We start from the raw sequence: 24393 nt of genomic DNA on the forward strand, positions 1-24393 counted from the left end.
GAGTGAATTCAGGTTCCAGCTCTCAGGCCAGCCCTGTCAATAGCCATCACGAATGCCAGATGCCCTGTCCAAAGGGGGTGCCAAAGGGGCTTGATAGGCTTCTGTGCTTCAGGTGATCAGGTCTTGCCCCAGAATGGCTTTACAGTCAGGACTCTCTGTGGCTTAGCTGTTCTACAGTGCCACACTGTGGGTACACCAAAGGATGTTTTTACTTAATCCACCCTCTGTTTATTTCAGGTTGCTAGAAGGTCTAGAATCTAGTAGCCTTTGTCGGGAGCACCATGGGGTAGATGTGGTACCTCTGAACGCTGGACTATACCACTCTTCCCCATAAATAGCAGACAGATTCATGTAATAAATCATAGGGGATGCGGCTGAGGCTTGTATATCATTCTTAAAGCATGCAAAGATTCCCAGTACAGGTGATGCATACCCTGGAAGTACTGGCTGAACTTGTATCTGTGCATTAGATCTTTGCCATCTTTTGCTGTACATGTGTGTGAGTGAGGAGGGGGTGATTAGAAAATAGAGAGCTGCTGAGAGAGTCCTCTGCTTACAATTTGACAACACAGTCACCTCTGGGACAACAGGGTTTAATGAAACCAGATTACATGGTTTCACTTCGACAGATCATTTAAAAAATGTGACATATTCATTCTGTTTCTCTTATTTATCATTATTCTGGGCTGGTTGCTCTGAAGAGTGCAGGGAGCAACTGGTCCATTGCCAACAACAGAAATTCAATTGCAGGATGTTTTGGCAATTTGGAAAGGAAGGTAACCTGGGGCTGGCCTCGGGGGTGTTTCCTGTCACTCCAGAGCAAAAGCTGGAGGGGTGGGAAGGGCTGTAATAGTTGGCTGTAATAGTTTATGAAATTGTCTGAATTCTTTAGGCCCCGTGACTTTGTCCAGTCTTTCTTTAGTGGACCTTTCAACTCAAAATGACCCTATGGAGTCTATTAAAATATATTCAACTGGCAAAATTTCTGAAAATGGTAAGAAGCTGGGCTTTTTTTTGTAGCATTAGGCCACACACCCCTGATGTAGCCAATCCAAGAGCTTATAGTAGGCCCTGTAATAAGAGCCCTGTAAGCTCTTGGAGGATTGGCTACATCAGGAGTGTGTTGCCTAATATGGAAAGGAGTTCCTGCTACAAAAAAAGCCCTGGTAAGAAGCATTTGTTGTTAGGATTGCCAGCCTCCAGCTGGCACCAGGAGATCTCTTGCTGTTACAAGTTATCTCCAGATGTCAATTTTCTTCTGGAGAAAATGGCTGCTTTGGCGGGTGGACGCTGTAGTGTTGTATCTCACTGAGGTCCCTTGCCTCCCCAAACCCTGCCCTCCCCAGGATCCATCCCCAAAATCTCCAGGTATTTCTCAACCCAGAGCTGGGAAACCTAAATGCGTTGTTCTCGTGTATAAGAAATTCACTTCATTCTTTGGTCAGTTATGGACAAATCAGTCTGTTATCTATGCCAGGAAAACTGTATGCAGCCAATCTACAACTAAAACTTTGTGGCTGGAGTTACAACTTGTCAATAGCAGGCCCAGAACAAATAGACTTTTAAAAGGGCTCATCTGCATTACATCATGCATATGTACTCTTCTTTCTTGCTGACAAATATTCATCATATCCTAAGGGGGAAATTGTTTACTGCTTTTATGGACCTTAGGGTGGCCTTTGATAACATCTCATGCAGAAGGCTTTGGATCAAGTTAAACCAATTGCATGTTGCTAAACAATTATTATATCTAATTGTTTCTTTACCCAGGGTGTCGAACTCATTTGTTGAAGGCCAGATTTGACATAAATGAGACCTTGTTGGGCTGGGCCATGTATGTCATAAAATGTAATATCAGGTAGCGGACATATAAACTTTATAAAGGGCACAAACACAATTAAAGATATTTTTTCTTAAAATAAAACATGCTTAAAACATTAGCATGCTTACAACATTTTGTTTCACAGTCTCTGATAAATGTTACCTCTTGCTATGAATTATTGCATCAAAAACTGCAGACAATGTACTGCACCAATCTTAAACATGCTGTTCAGGTGTGCACATCTGTAAGTTGCAGACCTACTTTTGATTTATTGACATTCATTACAGAGATTTCATAATCAATGCTTTGAACTTAATGCCCAGAGAAAAACATGAAGCAGCTGGGCATTGTGAGCTTTTGTACAGAAGTTGCTTCATGTGCTATTCAAGAATATGTGAAGGCACCATGGCATAGACTGAGGGCTATGTGCTTGTCTACAAAACTGTAGTCTTCCCCAGAAAAATAACTACAACTCCTATGTGGCAGTGCAAGAACAGAAAGCAGCCATGTTCAATGGTCAGTATCAACCTACTTACTTTCTGGGAAGTCTAAATTCAAGATCACCAATCAAAGGAAAATGTGAAAGAAAAATCAAGGGAAATTTGCTGAATAAACCAGGCTGGACACACACTCTCAGCCTAATCCTGGCTTGTTGTTATTGGCTCTTCTAAATAGTTCATATGCTTTCCTGTTGAGAAAGACTGAAGGGCATGGATACAGTGAAAAAGAGAAGGGGAACCCAGTTGCACCCATAACAAGCCTAACAAAACTCTCTCTCTCTCTTTAGCAAGGCAAAAAGCTCATACCTTCAATGAAACATTGCTAGTTTTAAAAGTGATTTTTGTATCTCTCCTGATGGTGGGGACTGGGCAAAGGAAGCCCTGGCTCTTTCCTTCCTTCCCCAAGGAATGAGGAAAGGGAGGAGCTTCAACTACTATAAGCAAGAGAGGCTCTGCTCAGTAGCTCTGCAGTGTGATTAATTGAGTCTGGCAAATTTAACACAGCAGAGCTATAGAGCCAAGCTCCTTGACTGGCTGAGGCTCTTCTTCCCTCCTCCTCCCTTTGGGAAAAGGGAGGGGGAAGAGGGAAAGGCTACTTTGCTGGCTGGTTTATCGAGGGAGAAACACAAAATGGCGACCGAAGAAAGCAGGCAAGAGTGAATGAAGCAGACAACAGCCAGTTGCTGGAGGGCCTGATTGGAGCCCTCCGGATCCGGCCTGCAAACCATATGTTTGACACCCCTGCTTTACCACTTAACTTCCATGAGAATGCCTTATAACTGTTATATTTTAATCTCAGCCCCAGTTACAAAAGGTAATCTCAGTTATATTTTAATCTCAGTCCTAGTTACAAATTTTGGCTCAAGATTTATTTAATCTCTATTTATATGATTTACCAAAGGAATTAAAAGTTAACCATTCCCATGTTCCTACATTGTTTCTACTTTATGTAGATTAAACAGCCCTTCTTTCTTGCTTGAGGGTAAGATTAAGATGCCTTCTCTTAAATTTTTGTTTCATGCTGTCATGATAATTTGCTTTATATTAACTATGCTTAATCTGAAATGTGTTTTCAGAAATATCCTATCCATCACAAAGAAAAGTAAACCCATGGATCTTGGATGGGCATATGATTGACCAAGTATTGAATTTCAGCTACTTAGGCGTTCATTTTGCCTCTTCCAATAAGTGAAAATTCCATTATTTTTGTCTTCTTGAATCTAATAAAATACACTTTAGCTGCAATTACTTGATTCTTTTAGCATTCTGGAGGGTAATTTGTACCTTTTGCTCTAGGAATTATAAATTAGAACTTTTCTGCTTTTCGGAGGCCCAATTTGGTTTCCTTCTCTTTCCCCTAAAATTGAATCTATACAGTCAAAATTTCTCTGTGCCATCTTTCAAGTACCTAATGGTTTTTCAAATTCCAATTTATATTTAGAGGATGGTCTTGATTCCCTCTCCCTGCTAGCATGGAAAGCTGTGATGAAATTCAGATTTTTCCTATTAGACCAGGATTTTCTTCCTGGTCTTAAAATGAACTGAACCAGGCCTGTAGCTAGGAAATTTTAAATGGAAGGGGGCAGTGGGGAAAGTGGTGAGGGCCATGGGGCCCAAAATGACATCACAAAATAAAGGGGAATTGGGAACTGAGTCTCATGTAGTTCGATGGGCTTACTCCCAGGAAAGTGTTCCCAGGGTTGCCATCCCTCAGGGCAACTGGTGAGGAAATCTCTTTGCATGGTTTCAGGACAAAAATATCCATGGGAGAACCCTGCAGCTGAACTCCTTCTGATCCATCAAAGCCCAAATGCCAGGGGGCTGGGAAAGGCCTCTGCCAAGGTCCATGGGATGGGGATCCCTTTCTCTTGGGGATTGAGGCCAGCTGCCCAGAGCCATGCATGGCTGAGCCACTTGGTGAAAGGTCATCCCCTTCCCTTTCCGTGCTGGCCTTCCTCTGTCTCTGCACTGGAAGGACCAGAGGTTGGCTTCCAGCAGAATACCTGCAGGGCAGGTTTTTTTCTCTTGTGAGCTGCCGGGAACAGTCTGGAAAGGTGGGTGAGGAATGTGGAAATGTGAGGGTGGATGCCTGATGAGGATCGGTGCCAGGGCTGGCAGGGAGTGGAAGTTTTCACCACAACCACATGGGAAGCAGCTGCTGCTGCCACCACAGGCTCCCTGGGAAAAGCACACTGGAAGCCTCTACATCCTAGAGCAACGTGCACGTAAATGGTGGATGCAGCTGGAAGCTGGGGTGGTAAACAGTGTGGGGCAAGGTCCCTTGCGTTGGAGTTAAAGTGGTGGGGGCAGGATCACAGGGACCCCACCATTAGCTACGGGTCTGGGCTGAGCTTGATCCTTTTGTATCTTCTTGGACAAAGATAGTAGATGAAAAACTTTCAGTCTTGTGGAGTCACTATCCAAGTTTTCCCTCAGAACTCCCTTCAGTTATGAATAAGATACTCACTGACTTTGAATGAAGGGACCATTTTGAGTTATGTAGTGATGCCAAAAGAAAATGTGTCCCTCTTTCTGGGGACTGAGCACCCCATATTTTTCAGAGCTTCCAGATTATTTAAAATTCTTAACTATTCCAACCTTTTGAAGACTTTTCTTTTTGGCTGACATAATGATTTATCCTTCAGTGCGGCGTTTCCCATTTACCGGGTCTGAACCCGGTATCGGGCCATGGCCCCGCCTCTATACTGGGCTATGGATGCCTCCCATAGAGAAAGCCATGCTGCCCATACCCTCTCTTCATCCTGTTGCTGCATCCCTCTCCCCCTCGGCCTTTGCCCCACCCCAAGGCCGGCCCTCCTCCTGCTATCCTTTAGCTTCGCTCTGGCCAGGCACAGACTGCTGGGGACGTCAGAGTTGCTGCTGCTTCAGCCGCTCGGGCCTGGGTGTTGCTCCTCCCCCCCCGCCAACGTGAAGATAATCAGGCCTGGCTGCAGCTCTCCCAGCAATGCCATCATCGGGCACTGCCAAGGCCTGCCAGGAGGCTGCGCTGAGAGGATGTGTTGGACGGGATCACCCCCACTGCTACTCCTCATTGCTGCATTGGGGCCCCACTGAACGCACACCATCCCCGTCCCTCGCTGTTGGTGGTGAGCACAGTGGGGCCCCAATGCAGCAACAAGGAGCAGCAGCGGGGGTGGTCCCGCCCAGCATGTCCTCCTGGTGCAGCCTCCCAGGCCAGCCTTGGCAGCACCCGATGACAGTGCCATCAGGAGAACTGTGGCCAGCTCCGATGGTCTCCACGATAGTGGGGGGAGGGGAGGAGTGACATCCAGGTTCAAGCGGCTGAAGCAGCAGCAGCCCTGACATCCCCAGCAGCCTGTGCCCGGCCGGAGTGAAGCAGAAAGATAACAGGAGGAGGGCTGGCCCGGGGTGGGGCAAAGGCAGAGGGGGAGAGGGATTGTCACGTTCTCAGGGTGCAGGCAGGCAGGAGTCCAAAGCCAGTCCAAGGTCAAAGTCCAGGAAGTCAAGCAGGAGCCAAGTCACCAATGCAGAATCACAAACCGGAATCAGAAGTAAGTGTCCAAAAGCCAAAAGGTCAGGGTGCCAAAGAGATCAAGCAGGTCAGGATCAGGAATCAGGAAGGAGTGTGGATGCAAGCCAGAGAATAGACTTGTTGCTTCCATAAGGTTACCAGGTCTTGGGTGGGAGCTATATGGGAGTCTCAATCAGCCTGCTCCTTGGATGGCAGTGAATCTGTTAGAACTCAGGGCTGAAAAATTTGAAGCCTCAGCATGCCTCATGTTTTCACTCTGAAAGTTCTTTCCGGAGCCTGCTTCGAACTCTTGAGATGGGAGGAGGAGAGCTTGGAGGAGATCGATAGTCAACATCTGACACTGGTGCCTCCAGAGTGATTGAGGGGCCAGCTGCTGTTTGTTTAGCTGAGGAACTGGCTGGGAACTCTTCCATGTCTGTTAACCCTTCCAGCTCCTCGTCAGGGCTCATGACAGGGATGCAGCAACGGGATGGAGAGAGGGCTGTGAGACAGGCAGAGGGGTGAATGGGGAAGGGAGAAGGCACATGGGACGGAGGTGTGGGGCAATAAAGGGAAAGACGCTGGCCAGAGGGAAGCTTTATTTTCCACTCCATCCCTCTGTCAGTCAGTCTTCTCCCTCCCTCCCTCCTCTCCTCCCCTCCCCTCCCCTTCCTTCCTTCCCTCCTTCCTTCCTTCCTTCCTTCCTTCCTTCCCTCCTTCCTTCCTTCCTTCCTTCCCTCCTTCCTTCCTTCCTTCCTTCCCTGCCATTGCTAATCTGAGTAGACCTTGGGGGGGGGGGGGGAGGAAGAAGCTTGAAATGCCCTGCTATTTCATGTTTTCCCAGGCTGAGAGCATTATATATTTTTAGTTTTCTGCATGTGAACCTTGTGCTTTTTCTTGATGTTTTATTTTTAAGATTGCATTGCAAAATCCCACTATTCCCCTACCTTCCTAAACAAAACATTGCAAGAATTTTAAGCATGTTTGTACTTTCCTGGCTCCACCACCAAAGTCTCCTGGCTCCACCCCCAAATTTTAGCAGGCCACGAGGGAGAAGTGTAGAAATAACCAGGCCATGGCGGGGGGGGGGGGGGAGTTTTGGAAACCCTGCTTTAATGAATTATTTGGCAGATTCTCAGCCGCATTGAATAGAGGGTTTGCCTGTGTGGAAATGCGAAGATGGAAACACCAGTTTTTTATTCAGTTGTGATTTATATTTTTCTATTAGATGTTCTTTTATTTCTCCATTGATTTCACATTTTCCAATATGTTCATACAATTATCATTTATTGTATTTGCTATCTGGCAAATAGAAGGCTGTAACTAGGAGTGTGCATTCAGATCTACCTGAGGCGAAAATATACCTGAAAAACACCTTATCAGTATTTTTGGAGTATATTTCAGTTTTCCCAAATGTCTGAGTTTTCTCAAGAAAACTGAAAAAAATCTGAAGAAAAACCCAGGTATATTTGGGAATTACCAGTTGATCCAAAAGTTGTGGAGAGGCAGGAGCAGCTTGCTCCCACTTCTCAGCTGTTTGTTGGGCTTCTACATCAGTCCCTTTTAAGTATAAAGGGACTGAAGATGATAGTCCAAGGATCAGCTATGCTTGGGGGGAGCAGACTGTTCCCACCAGCTTGGCTTGAGGCTGGCTTCTCGTGCAGACTGGTTTAAGTTGAGCTACAGAAGAGGCCAGCCCCAGGAGCTGCTGTTCTGCAGGGAGCAATCTGCTAGCCATAGCACAGCAGATCCTAGGGCCAGCTTCTCCTGCAGTGTGGTTTAAACCAGGCTGCATGAGAAGCCATCCCAGCCCAGGATCTGTGTGTGGTGGAGAGCAGATCCTGGGGCCAGCTTCTCTTGCAGGATAGGACCGGCTTTTTTTTTTTTTTTAACCAGTATTTTTCTTCTTGGGTCTTTTGGACCCTGCAAGTGTTGGGATCTTTGAAAAATCCCAGATGCAAATACCATACTGGTATTGGGATCCAGAATTTTTCAGAAATACTGAATTTTTTTCAGGTACAATAGACCCAAACTGAAAAATACAAATTTAAAAAATTGCACACCCCTAGCTGTAACCCTATCCGTAGCTCATTATTCCAACTGCTGCCTTTATGATTCTTCCAAAGGTATAATTAATTTACGCCTAAACACTATTTTGCATACAGGCGCGCTTTTTGCACCAGAACTGGAATTGCTAGGCTCAAAATGCCTGGTGAGGTCTGCCATCTGCTGACACAGAGAAGCAGGGCTGCATCTAGCTGTTCGTACAATAGAACTTCTTCTGAAGCGCCTTGATAGTGGTGAACTTCAGAAAACAGACAGGATTGGCAAGTTCATGCAGGGGAAAGACAGTGGGCACAGATGAGACTCCAGGAATCATACCTCTTTTATAAAGGAGCTTTCTCAAGCATTTGGACAGATAATCTTCCTGGAAACAAAGCTGTGTTGGAATGTTTCAGCATCCAGCATGCTGAAGCCTGTTCCAAACTAAAAATGCACAGTTGTTCACTCTCTAGCCAAGTACAGGGCTTAGACATATCCATGCTAAGCTTTTCATGAACCTGCCTTGCCTATACCCTAATTCCAATGTAGGTAGGGTGTTCGCATGCTGCAAGTGATAGCAGTGTGGTTATGTTTTTCTGCCTCTCTGTATTATGCTGCAGCAATGAGCAGTGATAACCTGCGCCCTGACATTGCATCTCTTGCACTCTCTTTTGTCCACCGTTCCTGATTCAGAAGCAGTATGCAGTATGCTATTTTTTTTATTAGATAGAAGACTTTCCCTTCAATTTCAGGAGACACTTGTATTAGCCAATTTTTTTCAATCCATTATTCTTGCCACCCTGATTAGTTGCTTCTGTATCATGTATCTTGCCTTGATTCTCTCTGTGCTCTCAGAGGTGGTTTGGATTTTGTTTTTGTTTTGTTCAGACAGATACAAACGGAGGTGTGTGGTTATTTACCAGTGAAAATCCCCACTGTGTGTACCCCCTGTGCCTGCAATGTGTGCTCATGCCGTCGAATGTGGAAATGTGAGAGTGGATGCCTGAGAAGGATTGGTGCCAGGGCTGGCAGAGAGTGGGAGTTGTCGCCTCAACCACACGGGAAGCTCCATTCTACCTTCCCTGTAAATCACAGGTTCACAAACTTATTTGGCCTAACGCCTCCTTGTCAGAAAAAAAGTTACGCAGCGCCCCCCTGGAAATCTGCCTTCAAGAAGTGGACTAAAAGATGCAATGACATATTTGCACACAGAGTAAACACAAAGATGTTGTAAAGAAGACACTTTGAAGCTTGAAATTCTAAAATTATTTTATAAAATCAACCGTAGTAACATTCCCATACACAGAGAATTTTTGAAATATCTTTATAATTATTATCCACCCTCCCCTTGTCAGCTCCAACTAACGCAATGGGAAGGTGCCCAGCCCAGCCGCTTTCAACCTGAAAGCAGCGGGCAGCAGTAAAATGGGGCACTCTTCGTAGGCTTCTTTGGAAGTTCCTGACAAGCACAGGCAATGTTTGCCCTGCGAAGAAAAGCAGCGGCATGGCAGCACCACTTGGGGCTCTTGGCTTGCCTGCTGGCTGGTGCAGTTGTGCCACAAGAGAAGGGGGGAGTAAGGGGGTGCCCAGCAGTGCCCCCTGGCAGGGTGGCACCCTAGGTGGTCGCCTACCTACCTACTCCCATGCGCTGGCCCTGCAGAAGACACTCTGACAGATTTCCACTCATCTTATGCCGCTCTCGAGCTCCTCTTCTCAGTGGGGCTTCTCTCTGACTTCACACTATCTGCCCTGGGGCTGCAGCTAGCTTCGGCTTTTTCGCACTGCAAACAGAAACCTCCAAAACCCAGTTTTGTTTGTGGTGTGAAAAAGCGGACGTTAGCTGCAGTCCCGGGACAGATAGTGTGAAATCAGAGGGAAGCCCCACAGAGAAGAGGAACTTGAGAGTGCCATAAGGCGAGTGAGAAATCGGTCTCTGTGTCTGGGGCATTGCGGTTAGCTGAAATCAACAGAAGCAACCATCTGGTAACCAGAGGACTGTAGGAAGCTTGACGCTCTGCAGAAAACCTTGTGAGGGGCAAGCTACAGGTTGAAACTCTTTAGAGAAGTTTGTGTAATTGTCTCAGTGCTTCCACTGTCCTGACTTGTACTGTATTTCTGAGAGAGAAACTGCAAGCAACCTTGAGAAACTGCTAGCTATAGCAAGTATTGGCTAGGATAGACTACTAAGGTTTTTTGTTTCTGTCTGTCTTGTTTGTCTGTACACCTCTATTTTTTTTATTCTGTCTTGTAAATAAACTGCATCCTTCTTATATTTAACTGGAAGGCATTCTGGTCCTCATTACTAGTCTAATTGGGTGAATTCGCACTAAGTAGAAGACAAAAAGGAGCCCTCTTTTTTTGTTAATTGGAATTTTTCTCTAAATTAGAAATTCTGGACCCCTCCCAGAAATGTGATGTTTCGACATCTCCCACTCTCTCCTCTCCTTCCTTTATGCTTCCACCGCCCCCTTATTTTTATTCACCGCCCCCCAATTGCGCCCAAGGCTATTACTGTCCCCCTGGATCGTTCCAGCGCCCCCCAGGGGGCAATATCGCCCACTTTGGGAAACACTGCTGTAAATGGATGTGTTTGTCTATGTAAAACCATAGGGAGTTTGTTTGCTGCCCCTGTTAGAAAGAAGTCTTCAGTATCAAAGTAATATTGCATTGGAACATCTGAGAAACTTATTTTCGGTGAAGAGTGATTTCAAAAAGTTACTTTAGCCACAGATGTTGAGAAGAGTTGCTGGTTTTTGAAATGGTGTGAAAAGGAATTGTAGGAAGTACTAAATAAAGACTGCCGTGAATAGTCACTGCATCCACACATCACTCAGGTATTGCATTATTAGAAATAGTTCACAAGTGGATTTTCCTGTGTGAACAGGACAGGACAGTTGTAAATGACTGCAGTAGCATAATCACAGTGTAATATCCAGTGATTTCCAAATGGCTCATGAAACCAAGCAAAGAGAGAGAAATTAGGTAAAATTTTAAATGGATTCTGTGAACATAAAGTGTGTAAAAACTTAAGAGGTCACTGTCTTGCTTTGTGACCACCAGAACAGCACAAGCCAGGTAGGCCTTGTGTGCATGCATTGGTTGTTCTGGAGTCCCACATCCTTCTGATTGGCACTTGCAGTCAAGGAATACTAATACCAACAATACTGAGCAATATAAACAGCTACATATTCCTAACACATACAAAGAGAGAGAGGGTGAAGGGAAGAAGGCATCGGTCATAGAATGAGAAGAGAAAGGGGAGGAATGAAATCACTGGCAATTACTCAACCACTGCTGTTGGGACACATCCTGCCAATTTACACTTTTAGCAGGATAGTGGATGCATTCTTTTTCACATATATGAGGCTAGGGACTGCTGTCTCCTAATGTACAAAGGTGTAATTATCCCACATTTAACCCACAGTTTGTGGAATCTATTTGTCTGGCTGAATATAAATGTAGTTACTGAGAATTAAGTGTAGATGGGCCGTGACCCAGTCTTACTGAGAGCACAGAAAGTTCCTTGTTTAGCAACCGCACTCCGTTTCCAGGCACTTCTTGCACTAGGGGAGGCATTTATCTTTCATCTTACTTCTGTGTATGAGCAAGGGGAGGCAGAGTTGCCCTGTAGTTGTCATTTTTCTCCCTTAATCATCTCTCCTTTTCTCTCCAAGAGGCAGGTCTGAACAGAGTGAATTCAAGTTCGAAGTCTGGGACAGCTGTGAGTACTTCCTGCTTCTTAATAGCTGTTAAATCCAAAAGAAGTTCATATCATAATTGGTAAATTTGCTAACAAATTGCTGGTTTTGTTGGTCATTGCATAGACTTTCTTTGCAAAAAGGGAGCACCCTTTTTCTACACGTCCCAACATGGTTTGTGCCAATATGTTTCATGAATGTATGGGTTTTAGAAGTTCCTTCAAAAACTCATGTGTTTTCATGGCTTTTTCTTTTCGTGTAGAAATGGATTTCAGAGAAACAAAGTCTCCCACCCCAGCTATATATACCACCAGTACTAGAGAACTGAAACATAATGGAAAAATAGTCCTTTGATAGTTGCTTAAGCATATTTTGGTGCCTGTGTACCAAACATTGGTCATGGGGATTTTCCCATACTCATTGTAAAAATGTGCAAGTTGCTGAAAGAATAGTCAGCCTAGGTGTAACCTTGCTAGTCTTGTCATGTAACACTGGGACAGAGTGGAATGAAGTGTACACCTTATAGGTATTGCCAGCTTATTGTCCAGAGGTGTATCTCTGCTGGGTGTTGAGGTCGCTGTCACATGCCAGGGTGTGTTTTGTTTTGTTTAGGGAATTAATATTTGGGTTCATTGTTGCTCATGATGTGTATATATTCATTTATTTTGTCTCACTATCATTGCTGGTTAAACAGCAGGTTCTGAAGTGATTTCAAGTACCACGAGACCCTGTAAAACCTGTTGGATGAGATGGAACAAAAAAATATGAGTGTTTATGCCATGGGCAATGACGAATTTGTCATATCATTCTCTGCTCTCTTAAAAACTGTCGTCTGTCTCCATCCTGACAGTACACTTGTGGCAGGGAGCTGGTATGTGTATTTCTGTGTCTGAAGGATGCTGCTGCTCTTCAAAAATGTATTCTCTTGCAGCAAGCACACAAGGGGATTGTAAGCCACTCCAAGACTCCTTCATGCGGCGAATGGCGGGATATAAAACCAACTCTTCTTCTCCATCTTAAAAACTATTGGAGGTGGGCGGTCAAACACTCTGTTTAGGTTATGGGGTTGTACTCATCAAGTCGCCTTATACTGAATCAGATTATTGTAGTCTGTTGTGTTTGGTATTTCCTGCTCTGACAGGATCTCAAATGGAAGTTGTTCACATTGCCTAGTACTACCTGACCCTTTTAACAGGAGTTGCCGGGGATTGAACATGTAGCCTACTAGTAGGCAAAGCAGATGTTCTATCGCTGAGCTGTGGCTCTGCCAGAGGTAATGCTGGCCTCCTTATGACGTCTAATCTGTCTCATGTGTGCCTGTTTTAGATGGTAACTGCTGGAATCTGGCCCAATGCTCTCTTTCAGCCCAGTGGAGACCTTTAAGACAGGCAGCAGATCTCAGTTTGTTCATCTGCATGACCTTACCCATGGCCCTAAGCCATGTTAGTGATTAGATAGGGATGCTACTGAATTTAATTTATTGTTTGCATATTTGGTTAGAGAGCCTGTTCTTCTGTTGGCCTACCGGGCTAAAGATCAGCAAACAAATGTTCACAATGAAATGAGTTCGTGGCAGAGAAAGTTATTAGTCTCTGAGCAATTTAGCTAGATTAAAGAGGAGACTGAGCACAGGATCTGGGAAAAGGAGGAGGTTAAAGATATTTCTCTCTAAAAGGTATGCCTTAATTGCTGCATAAATTTGGTGCTCTGGGTTTCCAGGAGGCCGGGCAGAGTGATCGCAATGATTGACGTGACCATAGTGATTGACCATTGCCAGTAAATATTGTGATAGCCATGCAGAAGAGAAGATTAAACAGACCAACAGAGAGAACATCCATTTAACAGCTTTTAGCTACGGGTAATCAGGATCACGAAGCATAGTCAAAGTATGTAGAACTGCAGGAAGTTTTATGTGGAGCTGTTCATTTGTTTGGTTGATTACTGTGGTCTGTCTGTTTGAAACTTAGAATGCAATGCTATCCATACTTGTGGATAAGATCCATTGAAATCAATGGGACTTGCTGAATAAACGTGCACAGACTGCATGTGTTTTCATGCTGCTGCAATTATTCTTGAAATAACCCATCACAAGTTTACATGAATTCAGTAAACTAAACAAGCATGAAGCAAAATGGCTAGATGATGGGCACACATGGGCAACTGTTACAGATTTTGAGATAATGAATTGGCTGGTGTCAGACAAGACTCTGGGGCTCAATTAATTGTTGGTCTCTTCTAGCATTTAACACTATGAACTGAGCCAGCTGTCTTCTGAAATCCTGTACACTGTAGTCACTTCCTTGGAAAGTGTACAGATGGAAAGCAGAATGGCTCAGGGGCATAACTGCATCATGGTATCTTGCACTAATGTAGCAGGCTTACTGAAGTTCTTGACCCACAAAGAGAATATCCCCCCCTTTAGAAAAAACAATATCCAAGCTCCAATGGCTGGTTTTACTAGGCTCAGGTTTGCTGGCATGGGAAGAGTTAATCTAGAACGATTTGTTGTTGTGTTTACCCTGTGGCATAAACATTCTGAAATGCATGCTGGCCTTCATTTGCATATTGATATGTATCCTGAAGGGACTCCGTTTGGAAAGTTTTTGCGCTTTTCTAGAAATCCATCTTCCCATGCAAGGGAGGAAATTATTCATAATTAAAAAGCAATAATAACACAGAGTGAAGGAACCCAGCTGTATCATGTTCATTCTCTGTGTTTGTGTGTGTGTGTGTGTGTGTGTGTGTGTGAGGGAGAGGGAGAGAGAGAGAGAGAGTGAGGGAACACGGGAGAATCTATTTTTAATAGTTTCCACAGCAACAGAAGATTTTGCTTACAGTAAATTTTATCCAAGGAGGCTATTCTGATGCTGCATTTGCGAGACACTCAAAAATGGATAAAAAAGGCGCAACACTGGACACCCTTTCCATGTCTCGTGCCATCCTCTGGAGACTAGTGGATGTTGCCCAACATACAGGGCCCACTGGATGTTGAAGTAGTTCCCCTTCCTTGTGAAACTAAGCTGCTTTGACATCTGTCTCCTGTGTGCTTGTGCAAGCCCAGCTGTCCCTTGATCTCCTCACAAAATGTGCCTTGACTGGACAGTACAGCTAAAATACCTTTCCAAGGATTGGCTTTAGATTCACCTGGCCCAAAAGCCATATGCAGGCCCTCAGCTGGCAGCATGTGAACCTCTTGCCCTTGCCTATTTCCCTCTGCACCCCTCAGTCCCTCTTCACCCCCCATCCTTTTGTGTCCTGCTTAAATTAGCACCACATCTGCGAAGTGCATCAGATGCCAATCTCTTTTTCCCTTGCTTGCTTCACAGCAGGTGACTCTACCTTTGGGAAAGAAGTAGAGTTAGGGGATCTAATTCCAGAAGAGCCCTTCACAGTTGGCTTGCCATGGCCTGGCATTTCATGCTGGACTGAGTCATGAAAATCAGCCTGGCTGGTTGACATAGCAGTTGTATATCTTTATAGGGTATCTCAAAGTGTTAATTGCCTCTGCTACCCTCATTCCACACCCTGATGGTAGCATTGAAAATATATGAATTTCTGGTAATTTTATTTAAACAATTGTATAGTACAAAAGGAGGCTCCTCGAGGACTTGCAGGGGGTAATCTCATTTCCCCAGCCCACTGTTTCTTCTTTCTCTCCCATGAAAGCCCCCATAGCCTCTCATCTTTTTCTTGCTTTCCTTTCTCCTTCCAATCCAGCAGCCGCCCTACTTTTATCTGTACCTTCCTTCCTGCTTGACAGCCTTTTCCTGGAAAAAGTATGGTCCAGTTGTGCAGCTCTAGCCACCAGGCCGGGACCAGTTGTATGATGGGAACTTGTGGGAGGCACCTCACTTTCCCCTATATCCCCCTCCCCATACTATTGCCTCTTTCCTTACTCCTGGGTACCCTCATATCCTCACTTTCCACCCAGCAACTAACCTACATTTTATTTCTCCCATCTTCAGCTATAGTTGTCATTTATTTACTTCATTATCTGCCTTTCTTCACAATAGGGACCCAAAGTAGTTCATATCATACTCTTGTACTCATTTATAACCCAGTGAAGTACATTAGCCTGAGAGAATGTGACTGACCCAAGGTCACCTAGAGGACTTTCATGTCAGATTAGAGATTCAGACCTAGGTCTTCTAAATCCTAGTCTGAAACTCTGACCATTGTGCCGCACTGTTTTTGGTGAGGTGGCTCTTGCTGAGCAGTAGCAAGCAGCCAGTCATGGGTGAGCCATGTAAGCCATGTTGGTCATCCTGGCCTTGAGAAGTCTTTCCTCAAAATTTGGAACAGCCCTGGAAAGGTTTCTGCCCATTCCTTTGCCTTCTGCCCCTTCCTTTGGCTTTTGCTGATTATTGGCAAATATTTGCTGATAGAAACTAATGCTTGAAGGCAAGCAGTACTGATACAGTTGCCTGGCAATTCTCACGATGGCCACTGCAGAAGACAGTCATTTCTTAAAGATACAACTACTGCTCCTGTTACTTGAGGACTAGTAACACCACCACCACCCCCAGTACTAGTTTTTAAATTTCAGATTTTTCTGCAAACCTGGAGCTTTTGGAGGGTTTGTAGAAAGATTTGTCTTGTCTGTTCATGACTCTGATCTCCAGATTTAAGTTTCCACAGATTTGGCCATGTTAAGTGTAACGTACTGAGACAGGAGATGTTGGTAGGGCAACATGCTTTAATGTAGGCACGTCACAAGAGAGGGAGCACGTGGGCCAGGTCCCGCTTATATACAATGCCTGGAACCTCCTACCAGACAGGCCAGTCCAATCCTGGCCTGTTGAACTTCCCGCCACATCTGGTGATTGGCGGGGTGTTCGCGCCCTGCGCTGAGACGCCCGGGGACCGCCTGGTCGCTCCGCGCAGGGCCGCGCTGGCTAGCTTATGTCCTTGTGTTATTACGTTATCCCGATACACTACATTAAGAATTGGATATATTAATTGATGATTGAAGTTCAGTCCTCAGAAGGGCTCTGTCCTACTTCCTGTGGCTCTGAAAAGTTTTGGGGTGTCTCATGTTTCTGTATGGATATGAACATACAGAGGTTTCTGTATGGATATAAACATCAGAACAATCTGTCACAGAGTTGTGAATGGGTAGCTGTTGTCAGTGGACTTGAAACAGAACCCCCCCAATGAAACTCGACCTTCTATATGAGGAGGGGCTTTCCTTTCTCCTAAGTGTATGAAATTCCATAATATGAATTTGGGGCAACTTGAGATCAGAACACAAAAATAGCATTTATTATTGGTCTCTTTGCATTTTTCTATTGCCTTGTTTCCTGAAAAAATTAGATCACTAAAGATAAATTCCAGTATTTGGGGTCTATGTTGCCTCCCATGTTTAGATGATGCTTAGACAAAAGACAGAGCAGTAACTCTCAAAATGTTTAATGAAGACTTTCCTTTGCCTCAGATGGAAGGAGTTGGCTGTCCTCCTTCCAGCTAACTTTTATGAATCAATAGGAAAGAGCTTTTCTCACCTGCTCTGGATGGTTTTCAGTGGTGTGTAATAGCTTTGGGAAGCAGGTAATTGCAGCAGACAGTTTACACATGTTGATGTTGAAAGCAATTGAGGTGGGGACTGGAGGAAAGAGGGTTGGGGTAGCACATTAGCTAATTAGCTGCCCTTCTGGTGAACCGGAAATATATTAACCTTTTACACAATTGCAAGCTCCTATAAGGTGGAAAGTGGCTAGCTTTAATGATGAGGGAAACAGGAATGCAGAGACAGAGGGACAGTGGATGAGTTAAAAGAGCACAATTGAAGTGTATCAGATTGGGGGCTCAGCAGAATAGGCAAGTTATGGGATTGGACTTAGCTTGTTACCAGAGGGATAGACCAGCACCCCAGTTGTAAAGTTGCTGGAAATAAATTTGCACAGAAGTATTCACCATTGGTAGGACTAGCAGTGCAAGTATGAGTAGCACAGTCTGAGATCCCTGAGTATATGGTGCAGCAGAGAATTGGAGGACGACCCACTTTGTCTCATGGATTCATACTTTTTCAGTCCTGCCTGCACTCAGGTCTGCATCACCAAGTCTGGTGACAGCTGCCTCTAACCACTAATGTTGCCTTTTGTGTTGTTACCACAGTGACAGGCATGCATAGGTGGGAATGCAGAATCCCTTACTCCATGGCCCTGCCTTGCTCTTTCCACACAGATTTTGAGGGCTCAGTATTCTCTCTGGCTTTAAGCCTGGCTAAGCAATGACGTGGGCTAACTGGGGATGGCCTGTGATAGACAGCTGGAGCCGTCTGGCTGCTCTTGGGTTACTGCACCTGAGTGCTACAGATATTTCTGCTTGGATCTTAAAATCGATAGACTGAGAACCAGAAAATTTTCAAAGCCAGAACAGAAGGGGAGGAGGGAATGGTGAGTGGAGGCAAGAAAACAAGAGTCTCTTTCCCAGAAATGTCTTGATGTTGTAAGCAGACTCATTATGCACAGGTGGGTGAAGATAGGGGTCTCATCCAGCTAGGCTAGCACTGTGGTATGGCCCTGTGGCCACTGAGATGATGCCCAGAACTATACGCGTGTGAAGAAGATCTAGAAGATACAGCAACCACATTGTGCATTCTCTCACTTGGGCTGCAGCATCTATGTGGATTCCACTTAACCTCCTGGTCTGCCATACAGAGTAGCAAAGATCAGCCTGGGGGTTGGCCACAGTCCTTTTATGGCTTGCTGCAGCTTTTGGGTGGACTGGACTAACCCAGTACACTCTCCCCCATCAGCAATCTCTGTGAAAGTCCCAGGTACAACTGCCATGCATGTGTTTTGAAGGGTATAGGAATGCTTCTTAGCACACCCAGTCCTTGCAGGTTATGTGATGTCTACAGACATCTGACATTAGTTCCCTGCCCCCAACAGATTCTCCCGTGTAGTAGGTCAGAAAAAGCATGGCTATAGGGCACTTTATGGATAACTTCTTGGTTGCAAGAGTGTCTCCTATACTTCAGTTCAGTGTAAAGGTGGGAAGTCCCCTGCAGGCCTGCCTTAAGAAAGGTTGCAGAATCCAGGTGTATGTGGGTCCTTGCTACAATCACGTTATTGGCAAATATTCAAATAGTTCTGTCAGAACTTAGGTTCAGTTGCTACAGAGCCTGGTTTCTTTATTTTTATGTTTGCTATTAAAATCCAGCAGTAAAAGAAATTGGGCTAAATTCTAAATTCCCACGCAAGTCTGTTGTATACTTGACCAGCAACTTCTCCATGTGTTCAGATCCTCCTCATCTTGTGTTTGCAGTCCTACTGCATTTAACTCCTTTGTATCACTTAGTGCCTGTAGTTTTGTGGTACTCAATGTCTTATGCCAACTGCCAAGGAAGTTCATTTTTTTCTCCAGTTAGCTTTGATTCCATTTCTTTATTATTTTAAAAATATTTTGTTCGTATGTGTATGTGCTTGCATGCCTGGAAGTCATGACTTCTGGCCATGGCTTTTTTTGTAGCAGGAACTCCTTTGCATATTAGGCCACACTCCGCTGATGTAGCCAATCTTCCTGGAGCTTACAGTAGGCCCTGTACACTCTGGGAGGATTGGCTACATCAAGGGTGTGTGGCCTAATATTCAAAGGAGTTCCTGCTACAAAAAAGCCCTGCTTCTGGCAAACCCCTATTGAAGCTAGGATGGTTTTCAGAGAGGTGACTTGTATTGCCTGCCTCTTAGTCCCAGCCCTGATATTCCTTGGAGGTCTTCGTTCCAAGTACTTGCCAGGGTCAGCCCTGCTTAGCTTAGCTGAAATTTGACAAGATTGGGCTCTGCCTGGCTATCCGGGTCAAGGCACTTTTATTTCCGTTTTGACCATATAAACACTCATGATACAGCATAACACCATGAATTAAATGAAAGATGGAAGATTTACAGGGAAATCCTAAGCAGAGTTATACTCTCTTACATTCACTGGCCTTTTAAAAAGTTATCAGTGGATCCGCCCGCAAAATGGTTATGAAACCAAGCTGGCAATGGGATTCCTTCTGTGGGTATTGCCCCAGCTGGACCTGTTCATTTTCTCATTCCTTAACAGGAAGTTTCTGCTGGAAATCTTTGCTTCTCATTGACGCTTCACAGCTGAATTCCTAGCTCTGGTTTTCTCTATTTTCTTTAACAGTTGAGCTTTTCAATAGGCAGCGAATAAATTTCTGTAGTGTTCTTCACATATTTGGGTGTCTGCTTCTGGCAATGAAAGTGCAAAAGAGCCTGGTGGAGAGGGATGCAAAATCCATCCATCCATCCTTCTTTTTTTCATACCTCAGTGTGTGTTTTGTTTGCCAGATGACTGAATTATTAGCCTTAAACTTGGGCTAATCAGTTGAGTAGTGTCATGCCAGCCTGATCTGGTGAGTTAGGACTGCCACTTGCTATAGTGCCATACTTCTGAAGCTGCAGGAACGAGCCAATGCATATTACCACATATATATCCCTTCTTAGGAGCCGCCTGATGGCATTTCATCAAGTGCTCGCATAGTCTCTGAGTCTGCTATGCATTTTGGTAGGTATCTTTGGGACATTTGTTTGTCAATTGAATCTGACAGCCTGCATGGTGTACTTTTTAGTGTGCCAGACTATGACTTTTGAGATGTAGGGTCAGATACTCTGCCACGGAATCTTTCTGGGTGACGTTGGGCCAGTCACATCCTAGCTTGTCAGGAGGTGGCATGGACAAAACTAGACACACAGACACCCCCCTTGGCACCCTGTGTTGTCAGTTCAGGCCCAATGAGGTGACGGATGTACACTGTAAAAATCCTCACACCAATAGTCAGCCAGTCACTCACAGTTGGCCCTTTTACAGTTAGAGATGTAAAATTTCCAGAAATTTTGAAGCTCAGAAAAAAATGGAAATTAAAAAAAAAAAAAAAAACCTGAAAAAAAATGCTACATTAGCATGTTTTTTTTCTTTTCCAGATTGAAAGTCATTCTGTTACTTTAGGAACATAAAATATGACTATGGACAATTTTACTTGGCATGAAATTATCACAACTAGCATATTAAAATATAGCATATCCAAACAATTATTACAAACAGAATTTACTTTTTAAATAATATTTATTTGTAATTGTAACAAATGGAACAACGATCTCCTGAACTGTTTACTAGTTTATGTGGAACAGACAAAAAAAACCTCCACAAAACAATTTTTAAACAATTTTTATTTGTAATTGTAACAAATGGAACAACGATCTCCTGAACTGTTTACTAGTTTATGTGGAACAGACAAAAAAAACCTCCACAAAACAACTTTTTTTTTCAATTTTTCAGGAGAAAAAAAAGGCTTCAGGAAAAAAATGGGGGGAAAACGGGTTTTCCCCCTAATTTTTCCTTTTTTTCCCTGGACCTTCACATCTTTATTGACAACCAGCTATCTGAAAATCAGCTGCTGAGAAGCTATGCTGTGTGGGTGGAGAAGGAGAATGGCAGGCGAGGGGTTTCTCAGAAGGTGTTATTGGTCCCTCACAGAATTGGCCACACCCATAGGCTTCTGGATAGAGGGGAGACTGGGCCTTAAGAAGTCTTGAAGTAAGGACAAGACTGATTCTGGCACCTAGCTCAGAAGTGGGTAAAGCAAGAAGAGAGGAGGTAAAATAGGGTGATGTTCAACTACTGTCCCTCTCTGTCTAAGCCCAAGGGGGAGATTTCAGTGTGAGAATAAAATGTTGTAGGCCGCTTTGGGTCCCCATTAGGGGAAAAGGGGGGGGGGATATACATGAAGTAATCTTGTTTCATAGGATTGTTGTGGGAATCAAGTGGGACTATCCCCCAGTGCAAATACACCCACAAAACCCTAAGCATGTAGACTCTGCAGCAAGGTACTTGAAAACTAAGTGCAATTTTTAAGGCATACTGGCTACTTAATGGTAGGGACTGTGTAGAAATAGACATTAAACAACAGTTGAACAGAATTTCCTTGGACCTTCCGCCAAAGATGTTTTCTTTATGCTAACTTGAATGGATGCAACTTGTTTCTCATGTTGTATTCTGACCACAGCTGTTCTGAAGTCATTTGAAAAGAGAGTTGTTGAAATGTAAGGATTTGCTTCTGTCTTCTATTAATGATTCATTTCCTTGCACTGTCCCATCATTCCCTCCTGGAAGTATTTTGGATCCCCCTGCTGGGTTTGTTTGTATGTTCCTAGTGCTGTTTTATCTCCGTCGCAGCCTGGGTGCTGAAAAGCAGTTACCCTTCCAACATAGCTACAAAGTTGTGCCATAATCTCCTACTGCTCTACAGCTGAAACACTCAAAGTAATTTTCCTTGTAACTTTTTGCTGGATCAAGCATACTATTTTATTAGCATTGTGCCGAGAGTCTTGCAGCTGTGGTGGCACAGCATGCATGTTGCTATGACTTTGACTGAAAAAAACCCCAACATTTTAGAGTTCTATTTTGTATTTTCAATATTACCTCATTGTTCCAAATTGAAGGCAAAGCATTCGGGTAAATGAATGCCTTCCCTACATGGGCTGCTGTGGACTGGGATTGCTTGTGGGTTCAATTAATAGAATTTGGTAAAAATGGGTATTCTGTTACTTGAGCGATACCTCAAATTGGTATAGTTTTCTCGTCATGAGAGAGTGCTGTATATACTAATGTATAGCTGATGAGAGTCTAGAAGATGGTGCCAATTAATATGCAACCCAGACCATAATGAATAAGAAGTATCTGTATTTTATCTTTAACTGTGAAACAGGGTTAGGATTTAAAATGGATTGGAGAGGGACCGTGGTTCAGTAGTGTAGAACAGGGGTCCCCAACCCTCGGGCTGTGGACTGGTAGTGATCTTGTGGCCTGTTAGCAACTGGGCAGCGCAGGGCGAGCCCTACTCACTGCCCTGCCGCCCCCCTCCATGTGTGGTGCCACACACACCCCCCCCTGTGCCTCCTCCCTCCGTTCTTCACAGTTTTAAGGCCCGGGAAGGGGTGGTGAAGTGCCGCATTCCCAGGCTCTTTAAAGGCTGACCCCCCCCCCCATGATCACCTGATCGGTGGGGAAAACCGCACCGAAGACTGGGCTCCTATGCCCTTCTGACACACTCACGATCAGTGCTGGGGGCAGCAGCGGTGAACAACACTCACCGCTGCTGCCCACAGCGCTGATTGTGAGCACAGCAGAGGGGCCTAGGAGCCCAACCTTCGGCGCAGTTTTTCCTGCCGATCAGGTGATGGGGGGGTTGGCCTTTAAAGAGACCGGGAACGTGGCACTTCACCACCCCTTCCCAGGCCTTAAAATTGTGAAGAACGGAGGGAGGAGGAGGCTGGGGAGGCAAACAGAGATTTGCCTAGGGGGCAGGGCGGGGGGGCTAGTTTGCCTAGTGGCAGCTGGCCCTGGGGCTGCATGGAGTGAAGCAGAGACCTTCTCCCATTCCTCATTTAAAGACCCCCATGGGGAGCATGGATGGAGTGTGGGCATGGGGGCAGCCTGGGGCAGCAGAAACCCTAGCACTCCCACCAGTCCATGGAAAAATTGTCTTCCACAAAACCAGTCCCTGGTGCCAAAAGGGTTGGAGGCCATTGGTGTAGAACATTTGCTTCATAGGGAAAAGGTCCTAGGTCCAGTCCCTGACATGTCCACTTGAAGACTTAGTTCTGTCCTTTAAACTGTAGAGAGTCTTTGGAAAGACGCAAAGATCCCAACTATGCAGGAGAGAGGGCAGAAGTTGTGGGAACATTTTATTTTGGGGAAAATATCTCAAAAAGCCTTCATACCCAATTCAAGAACTTACCAACAGAGGTTTGTAGCACTGAAGTTTCCTATTGTTTATTTACTGAATGAGCTGGAAATAATTCCAAGAAATTCCAGCTTCCACGGTTTGATTTTTTCTCTAGGGAGATGTGGGGTGTGAAGAAGGGAGTGGCAGGTTCCTCATTGACACCTTTGCTTGTCTTTGCTGTAGGGAAGTTTTAACAGCTGATCCAGCGTTATCTGTTGGGTTGTTGGGGTAATGGTTGTTATCTTTTATTTCTTTTATATTTTTGTATATTTTAAGACAATTAAATTTTCATTTTAAAAAAATTGGGGAAAAAGAAACTATAGAGAGTCACTGCCAGTCAGTGTGGATAATACTGAGCTAGAAGGATCGATGGACTGACAGTATAAGGCAGTTTTCATCTATGATAGGCAAAACTATTTGTGCTTCGCTGGCACTGGAAAACTTTTTTTGGCATGAAAGTGTTGGCTTAGGTTTTATTGCGAAAATTGTGCAAAACTTGTCTTATCAAGGGGTTGACGCTCCCACCAAAAGGTAAGACATCACTTTTTTTTGAAATATTCACGTTTGTGACTGAGCAGTATGCAACCTGTTTCTTTTCACCAGCTTGCCAGTGCTTTGCCAAGAGAGGTGGGGGAGATCATGCTGTGCATTACGCTGCCAGTTACCTCCTTTGAAGTGGCAGCTGTTAATTTGCTGCAGCAGGAGCGACGTTCCTTCCTCCTCCCTTGGCAAGAGTTTTGCTGAGAGCGGGGAGGCGTGCTGCAGATTATGGCTGCCCTTGTTTGCATGTGGCCCCGAAGTGGTATTAAATGTTCTTTAGGCCTCTCCTTTGACAGGTTCATAAGGGTACTTTCCAATTGGCACAACCCAATGATGTGTACCTTTTGAGAGGTGGATTCTGCCACCTGCTTGCTCAATCCTTGTCCATCCTGACTGATTTAAATCTGTCAGGGGGTGACTTAATGGGGAGCAGAGATAATTTTTTGTTTCCTTAAGGGGTGCATTTTCCTCTGCTGTAATAGTGGTGAGGCATAATTAAGGAAACCATCATTGAACCCCATGAACTTCATATTTTGGAGTGTGGTGCTATCAAGTATGGGGAT

At 44.6% G+C, this 24393-nt stretch overlaps 1 protein-coding gene across 3 annotated transcripts in view; it reads left to right on the plus strand.

Moving 5' to 3' along the window:
* Positions 1-24393, plus strand: part of RBFOX3 (RNA binding fox-1 homolog 3) — a 509742-nt gene that overhangs the window by 247251 nt on the left and 238098 nt on the right. For all 3 annotated transcript variants that reach the window (XM_060253332.1, XM_060253333.1, XM_060253334.1), the window contains one exon: positions 11535-11579. The gene's annotated coding sequence lies outside the window, so the exon portion shown is untranslated. The remainder of the gene's footprint in view (positions 1-11534; positions 11580-24393) is intronic.

Source organism: Heteronotia binoei, chromosome 13 (assembly GCF_032191835.1).
Source record: "Heteronotia binoei isolate CCM8104 ecotype False Entrance Well chromosome 13, APGP_CSIRO_Hbin_v1, whole genome shotgun sequence".
NCBI lineage: Eukaryota > Metazoa > Chordata > Lepidosauria > Squamata > Gekkonidae > Heteronotia > Heteronotia binoei.